The following is a 7,276-nucleotide window of genomic DNA, read 5'->3' as shown; positions in this document are numbered from 1 at the left end:
ATGTTTTGATGAACTTAGCTATAAGGATCTAATATCCAGTACATAGATGACATTGTAATATTACTCCTAAAACTTAATGAGGACCGGCATTACTTACTTTCTCTATTTTTCCACAGGCAGCTGGAACTTCTTAACAGTTGTGTGACTAATAAAACATGGCATCTACTTTCTAATACAGAAACAAGGAAGTAGTGCTACTAAGCATTATTGTAAACTGGGTCACAGCCACATAACATATTATCTGAAAAAGCTGAGTGGTGCTGCAATTAATGAATAACCTGGAACTATAACTGGGCTGAGTTTTTTTTTTCCTAACCCATTTTTCATAAGACTAAGTGCAAAGCTTTGCAGAAAAAAAAAATCTAATGACATCATTATCAGCATACATACAGAGAATAAATCAAGTAATAAATAGTGGAGGAAAAAGATGGGTAAGAAAATTAATACTTAAGGGCTGCTTATTCTTTTACTGACATGCTATACCTCTCATACCGGTTACCTAACTTAACTCTCACAGAAAAATCTGTGTGTCTATATGATTCTTTCCATTTTATGGATGAAAAACTGAGGATCAGAATGTTTAAGTAGTCTTGGTAGAAAACAAATTATGTGAGTGGGGTGGAGATGTCATTCTGTTTGACTCTGGGGCAATACTCATTAAATCACAGCCCCTATGAATGAGCAAGAAAGGTTGGAAGGATGAATGTGTCCTTGCGTTTTCCAAAAAGGAGATGCTGAGCTGAAATTTGGTGTGTAAGATGCTTATTAGCATTCTTAAGATCAGCACCTGTGGGAGAGAGAAGATGAAGGAGGAGTGGGCAAAGACAGAAGTCAAGCTGGGACCCCGGCCCCAGGAGGGAGCCACGGAACTGGACGGCTCCTCATTCTTTTTTTTTTTTTCAATCAATCAATTAATTAATTAATTTTAATTAATTAATTATTTTTTTGTGGTACACGGGCCTCTCACTATTGTGGCCTCTCCCGTTGCGGAGCAAAGGCTCCGGACGCACAGGCTCAGTGGCCATGGCTCACGGGCCCAGCCGCTCCATGGCATATGGGATCTTCCCGGACCGGGGCACGAACCCGTGTCCCCTGCATCGGCAGGCAGACTCTCAACCACTGCGCCACCAGGGAAGCCCGGCTCCTCATTCTTATTCAAGCTGAGCTGAGATGGCCACGCCTTCATGATCCCACATCAGCCAGTCAGTGAATGTGAGCCACAGAAGAAGGAGGCATGACCTTGGGTGAGTGGTTCTCTGCAGCTGAGTCTGTGACTCAGGTCCCGACCCCTGATGGTGCTCAAAGCAGCCGAGGCTCTAACTCCTGACTTCATAACAGTGAACTGAAAGGGTATCTGGCGTGCAGGTCACAGTGTCCATCTCAAAGTTTTTTCCTCTTTGGCCACGCTGTGCAGCTTGCATGATCTTAGTTCAACCAGGGACTGAAGGCGGCCCCTGGCAGTGGAAGCGCCTAGTCCGAATGACTGGACCGCCAGGGAATTCCCCTAAGTTGCTCTTTCCTAAATGCCAAGCGGGCTAAGGGTTTCCTAACAAAATTGGTTAAAGTTTAACAGAATAGGAAGGGAATGGCAGTTTTGGGATCTGTGAAATATTACAATGGAATGGCTAGTTTATATATTACAAGCTGAAATTTCAGAGCAACTGACAGAGACACAAAGAAAGGGATTTGCTTGCTGTCACAGTAGGTTGTTTAGATTAAGACAGGGTTGCTAATGTATTTTCTGAGATAAACTGGAAAGCTATTTCTCTAAGAAAAATAACGGAGGAACAAGGCCATAGGTACCTAACAATATTGGGGATCGTGGATAAAGGGAATCCTGCATAACTGAAAGCATTTCCCAGGGAAGGGAACAGATACACTGGTCTGAACAAAGTACGAATGTATACAGGATTGCAGTTGAGATTTTGGTTCCGGAATGCAAGATTACTTTGAAGAGAGCAAGTATGATACAACTATTACATTTACCAGGCAAAATGCATTCGAGGATGGTATATTTTTTTAACCAGGATTTTCTCTGAGTCACATCTAGTTCTTAAAAAAATTTTATTGAGAACATAAAAATGTTTAATTTTTCTCGTGTTAGCCGACTGTTTCCTGTGTATGCACTCATTATTTTACAGGCTATGTTCAGGTAAACTAGATTACTGCTACCTTGAAGTTTGTGTTTCTTCACATTTCTATACCCTTTTGTTCTCTCTTATTTTCATTGACCTTAGATCTCCTTCATTTTAAGAGAGGGGAGATGTGAAGAAGAAAGAAAATTAGCAAAGGTTGATAATGATATGCAAAGAAGTATTACCTGGACAAAAATAAGTGAAAGTTGGGAAAGAATACTGAGAAACAGGATAGGAATCATTTTGCCTTATGTTTATGAACGGCCTGTGAAAAGCACTTCACCTGGAGAGTAGGTACGCAGGACAGGCTCCAAACCTGACACACAGCATACTCTCAGCAAATACTAGGGGAACACTAATGAAAGGACAAATCAGTTCAGTTTCTTGCATGATAGAAATGTACTGAATGTACCTTATGGCAATCTGAATCAAGAGGGACTAACACAGTGCTGTCTGTGGCATTCTTAGTATGACTTGCAAGTTGAGACACTTCCCCCTGTGATAATTTCCAGGGATATTATCAATACATAGTTATTACCTGTGTTTTCTCTCTTCAGTTAGTAGTTCTTGAGGCAGCCATCTTAATATGATTGCTAAAGAAATATATTTACCTAAAATTCTATAATTGCATGCCATCATAAACTTTAGAACAGCTTAGACACTGTATCTCGAGAATAAATCAGAAGCCCAAATTTTTAGCTATTTCAGTGTAGAAACTAGGGAAGAAAACAGCCTAATTAGAAACAGAATACCTCTATTACTGGGATAGAACCTGATATTTGATAGTCTCTTTGATCCTCATTGGCATTATTTGCCTCTATCTTGGTATATTGGAAATCTTGGCATCTCGGTTAAAGCTGAAACCACAGGCAATGTGCACTAAGAGATGAAGATGATACATAAAAGGAAAGAAAACATCCTATACTTCTGCTGACAAATATTGACCCCAGAGGAAAATAAAAACTGGTCATTAATTTTTGGATTGGGAGAAAAAAAGTGATAAGGCTGCTACAATTAGCAAGAGAATTCCTTTTGTAATTGATCAGGGGAGAGAAGATGGTGTAAGTTCCCTTTATAATAATAGAAAGAAAGAATACCCTGGAATGTATATGTTATCATCACAATGACAAATAGCCTTATCGTTGGAAGGTTACTGGCAAATTCATTACATTAAGTATTGTTTGCTCTGTTTTTCTTTAATACATGCATGCATCCGCCCATTCAACAACTCTAGGGAGCACTCATATAGGTCAATGACTCTGCTCTGTGATGGGAATGTATTTGTGGACACTAAAATTTTTTTGCTTTCTTTGAGTTTGGAATTTAGTGCTTGTGTGGAACCCTACCCAGAAACATTATCCTATGAAATTTACAGATCTGTCTTACCCAGGCCCAAGATGTAAATGTATTGCCTTTCTTTGGATCCTACTTACTTTTGCATATGTTTCTGGCCTTCTGTACTTCTTCAATAAAAAGAAATTTCTGTGCACTCAAGAACATTTTTTTTTTTTACTTCATTATCTTAAGCAAATCATGCTTTCCTCAGTGTAGCACCTGGATTTTAATCTCAACTCTGTAACTTATTACTCATGTGACCTTGATAATTAATATACTTACTCTCTCTGAGCCTTAACTTTCCCATCCATTAAAAGGATATAATAACAGCACTTCTGCCATAGATTTGAGTATTAGGTGAGATAAACAATGATTTTGAGCATATTTTCAAAGGTTTGGTAGCCATTCCGTGCTATGCTTATTCTTGTTTTTCTTTCCTTTTTTTTTTTAACCAATTTTTCTTTTTTCCTTTTTTTAGTGGGGTGGAGGGGCACATCAGTTACCCAATCAGGGATCCAACCCACGGGCAGTGGAAGCTTGAAGTCTTAAGCACTGGACCACCAGGGAAATCCACCAATTTTTCAATTGGGCAATTAATTCAGTCTCCAAATTGAATTATTTTGTGAAATGATTTGCATTCTTACCTTTCTCCTTTTCTAGGTAACTAGTGTGGCCTGACTGAGGGTTCAGGCCTGGCTGGTACTGATGAGGAGGGGAGGAAGGAATGAGAGTAATAGATACACTGAAATAATAGATTATACTGGATTCTGGCTTCTACTGTGAGGGATATATCACATCTCTATATCTATATCTTTATCTATATGTCTATATCTTTCTATCTATACACACATATGTATATACATATATACACATGTAATTGTTATTATTTTTAAAAAAGATAAGGAAAGGAATTTTAGATTTCATAGTAGTGTGGTAGAAGACTCTTGCAACTAGTCAAAAGGAAAGAAGAAGCCCGGAGGTAGGATTGACTGTAACAAGCCCCATACACACCATTTGAAATCCCATGTCATGTTATCATATTTTGTACAATATTATTTATATAGATATCCATTTAAGTGAGTGTGAAATGTAATGAGTAATTTGGAAGTCTTGTCAATTTCCTAAAACTAGGAAATTAATGCAATGTAAAATGAATCTGCATTATACAATTCTGTTTTCAATTGTCTGTTCAATGAAGGCAATTACAGAACACACTTTATTTTAATTTAATGTCTTTCTTAGATACACTATTATAAAAAAAAGACATTATAAAGTGATATTATATTTTGTCATGCATTGTCCTTGCTGCTTATATTTTGTCATTCTGCTCAGATTGAATACTGATGTGCAGGAGTCTGTTGCACTTCCCTGGTCTAATGCAGTAATATTAAGATATTTAGGACATTAGGTACTTAAAATAACAACATAACTTTTGTTACTTTGTATATACACCACACTAAGTTTTGCTAATTCTCTGCTGAATTACTTCAAAATAAATGTAAAAAAATATCATGTGACATCTATTTTTAAAATGTATAATTTGGGGAGTAAGGAGAGAGCTGAAAATTTAAATTTAACCCCTTGCCAAATATCATATTGAAATCTAATCTTTTAACACAATAGAAAGACTTTTATTTATTTGGGGGAATTTTTTTAAAGGGTCAGTAACATTTTGAATTTTCAAAATGCAAAATTTAGTATTCTAAACCATAGTTTTATTTTTTTCATCAAATCAGCTAAACAGAGAACATATTGCTATCACTAGTTTACCCAATTCAGTGTTTTGACTCAGTAATTGCATTCTTCTCAATAAATGTAGAAGTGTCTATAATATATTTATAGTGATTGAAACATTTAAAATGATGCATGTTTTGTTCATGGACATTCTACAATATGTAGTAAATTGTAAACTTTTATTTTTTAGCATTTTTCATCTCAAGGCCCAAGTTTCAGTCATTTTAGTATATTTTTTAAAAGTATACAACTGGAACTCAGTAAACATGAACACATTTTAATCTCCCTTTTGGAGATGTGTTTCATTCTTTAGATGAAACAAAAAGTCCTAAAAATATAATGTCATTCCTGAGCATATAAGCATCTGGAAGGCAACTCAGTTTGTAAAAATTACAGTAGATTTTTATTGTCTAGACTTATTACAAATTTATAAATCTAAAATGCACTTACTGTTACTTAAGTGAATCAATTGTGAAACTAAATTTGAAAAGTGCCCTTAACTTCAGAGAAAAACCACACTCAATGAGCTGTAGATGACCATTAAGGAGGGCATTTTTTCCAAATACTGTTTATGACATTGTGCTCATACTCTTTGAGGTCTCTTCAAGGTAAATTACTTGTTTAGTTACTTTTTAAAACTTTTGATTTTTTTCATATAATAACCAGATACAGTGCATTAGGTCATGAAAATACCCCCTTTCACATCATTTTTATGCCACCAATGTCTTAATTTCTGTATTTATTTGTGTTTATAATGAGTGAAAATAAGCATTTCACTTTATTCCTGGGGTGTTTTACTTAGAGTTCACTTATGAAAAGTATTGTTTCAGCTGCTGTATTGATGGCAAAATTAAAGCTGACTTGGACGTTTTGGTTATAGGACTTTCTGCATACAAATTTAATAAACTCTGCATTCTGAGAAAATTTGGAGTAAAGTATTCATTTTAATAATTTGATATTCCTTAAAAACACAAAGTCAAGGTACACTATTTTCCATCTTGTAATTAACTTCCAGGTACCTTTTTTAAATTAATGCTTTATCTGGTTAAGTTTGTGTGATTGCTTAAAATATTAAATATTGTGGCTTCAGAGTCTAAAACATTTGATATTTTCATAGCTAAGAATTATATAGACTGCCCAAGTTTCCTAGATTAAATTGTTCAAAACCAGATTATTTACTGTGACAGCTGTACCCTGTAAATTGGACCATATTTCCGTATTTTAGATCTCAGAATGGTGGGGGTGTGTAGACCAGAATTCACAAGTGGTACCAATCTCTGCAGATGTAGTAAAGCTTTTTAAACAGTACTGTAATGCTAAAAAAAATTTCTGTATCTCTTCAGACTGAAAAACAATTGTTTTTGAACTAACCACCTGCTATATCGGTTAGAGGAATTTGTTGACCCAAAATGATATTGATAGACGTCAGATCTCCTCCCTGGACTGCATGTATAGACATACATATAAAAACCATCTATTTCATTAAATTGAACTTTCTGAATTTTCTTCACTCCTGCTCTCTTTAATTCCTGTCTCTCCCCTCTCCTACATAACCATTTCGTTCACATTCACAATTCAGGATTTGATTCAGATAAATCTTCCTCTAGGAAGTTTCTCCAAACCCTACTGCCTGGGTCAAGTCCCATGTGTGTGTGTGTGTGTGTGTGTGTGTGTGTGTGTGTTAATAAGGCATTTTAATGCTATTTTTGTGTTGTTTTTGCTTTTAAAAAATTTTAATTGAAGTATAACTGACATACAACATTATGTTAGCTTCAGGTATACAATATAATGATTCGATATTTTTATATATTGTGAAATGATCAGCACAATAAGCCTAGTTAACATCTGTAACCTTACACAGTTATGATTTTTTTTCATAACTGTGAAAGTGATGAGAACTTTTAAGATCTACCCTCTTAGCAACTTTCAAATATGCAGTTCAGTATTGTTAACTAGAGTAGCCATGCCGTGCATTACGTCCTCATCAAGTCCCTTCTTATTTGTCCCGTATAAATCCATGGGCAGTTTTATCAGAACAGTAGCATTCTGCATTGAAATGACTGGTCATCTGT

The sequence above is a fragment of the Mesoplodon mirus genome, assembly GCF_964341445.2.
Source record: "Mesoplodon mirus genome assembly, chromosome: 2".
In the NCBI taxonomy this organism is placed as follows: Eukaryota; Metazoa; Chordata; class Mammalia; order Artiodactyla; family Ziphiidae; genus Mesoplodon; species Mesoplodon mirus.
The sequence above is the reverse complement of the archived record's forward strand: the minus strand, read 5'-3'. Positions refer to the sequence as shown.